Raw genomic sequence first — 2,044 nt, 5'->3', positions numbered from 1 at the left:
TCGATATTTTTTTTCTCACAAATGATCTACCCAGATCAAACGTCCGCTCGAATGCAAAAGACATCAGGGACGCACCAATCCACTCGAAGATTGGGTTTAATTTAGACTGGTCCTTCTTAATTGATCGTCCACTCCGAGACGTACTAACCTTTTCAAAGTAATTTTTTCATGAATGATCTACCCAGATCAAATGTCTACTCGAATGTAGAAGACATCGGGGACGCACCAATCCACTCGAAGATCGGGTTTTATTTAGACTTGCCCTTCTTAATCGATCGTTCTTTCAGAGACGTATTAACGACCGCTGATCTCAACAATGCTATCACGGGTTGAGCTTACCAGACTCAAGAAGTGTCCATCAAGCATAGGAATCAGAAAATTATCATCAACTTCCTCATTTATCTCATTTTACACGTTCTATTTCTCAGCCATAACGACAAAGCTCCTTCTTCAAGACTATTATCTACAACCTCATCAATTATCTTAGTCTACACATTCTAACTTTCATAATATGACGACCGCTGATCTCAACAATGCCATCACGGGTTGAGCTTACCAGGCTCAAGAAGTGTCCATCAAGCATAGGAATCAGAAAATTATCATCAACTTCCTCATTTATCTCATTTTACACATTCTATTTCTCAGCCATAACGACAAAGCTCCTACCGACTGCGCCATTGTAGGAGTAGAGTCCCGTCCGTTGTCATTCAATAAATAAATAACACCATTTACACTTCAACTTACTTCACATTTATTTCTCTTCTATTTTTATTTTTTTTTATTTTACTTTCCACTTTCACGTCCGTCCACAAGCACATCATTCTCGAAACTGACTAGCATTTTCCTGTTCAATCAAAGATGCTACCCGAAGTCATATATCCTCTCTCTGTTTCTCTTTTCCCTTTTTCTGATGTTCCGCATAACATTGGGATGCACCTTGCAGCAACCATGGAAACATTCGGGATGCTCAATATATTATTCATTCCTACAGATATATTTGTACAAAACACACTATCCAAAAGTTTAAGTAAATCTTAACTTTATGTCATAAAAATCTATTTGTTAAAATTTTGCGATTCGCTGGAATCTAATATGTTATTGTTCCAAATATTAAATTCAAAATTCAATTGAATCAAATAATAAACAAGTAAAAGACACCGTAGATTTAATACGACCCTATAATTCATTAAATAAAAATAATATTTGAGAAGCTCCAGCTATTTAATTCAAATTTAATCCGAATCATACTCAAATTCAGAACAATTAAATAATATGTCCGAAAAATATATCGAAATTCAAACTCAAGACAAAATAGAAATTCGGTTCAAATCTTATCCATTAATACATGGATGCAAAATTCAAACACAATCGATTTGCAAATTTAATTCAACACCAAATCAAAGGACCAAATCTTACCGATTGTGTGATTTCAACTCTACTGGAAGGCTAATGTAACCTACCAAGTGAATGAATTCGGAACTATATTAACAAATTGAATATCTAAGAACTTTTGGGCTTTTGGGATTGGAATTATATTGTTCCATTTATCGTTTAGCGATTTATAAAAACCCAACAAACAATTCAGGCTAAATAAGCTAATAAGTAAACATTTGCAGTATATATTTCGAAGTACTTGAAGAACTTCAGCCGTTAAAAGTACTTACCATGTTGTCAATGCTACATTTATTGAAAATAATATATAAATTATGTGTAATAACAATGTAATACATTCGACGACAAGCAAAGAGAAATAGAGGTAATCGTAATAGAAAATAGGTAATAGAAAATATTCGTTGATAATTTCACATTTATAGATAAATCTGCTATATAAAATGATAAAATGCAAAATTTCTATACTGTCATCATAGAATTTGAAGATTAGTTCACATTATTGATATGTATTTGCACATTTGCTGCTAATAATAACTTCCTACCTCGAGTTGAGGGCCCTTCGCCAGCGTCCCAGCCGACGACGTACTACCCTTGGCCGCTCTCAACTTGGCCCGATAACTCCGTGCCCGATCAGCGTCCGTCCTTGGAAGCT

This window comes from Armigeres subalbatus, chromosome 3 (genome assembly GCF_024139115.2).
Source record: "Armigeres subalbatus isolate Guangzhou_Male chromosome 3, GZ_Asu_2, whole genome shotgun sequence".
Lineage (NCBI taxonomy): Eukaryota > Metazoa > Arthropoda > Insecta > Diptera > Culicidae > Armigeres > Armigeres subalbatus.
This window is presented reverse-complemented; position numbering follows the sequence as displayed.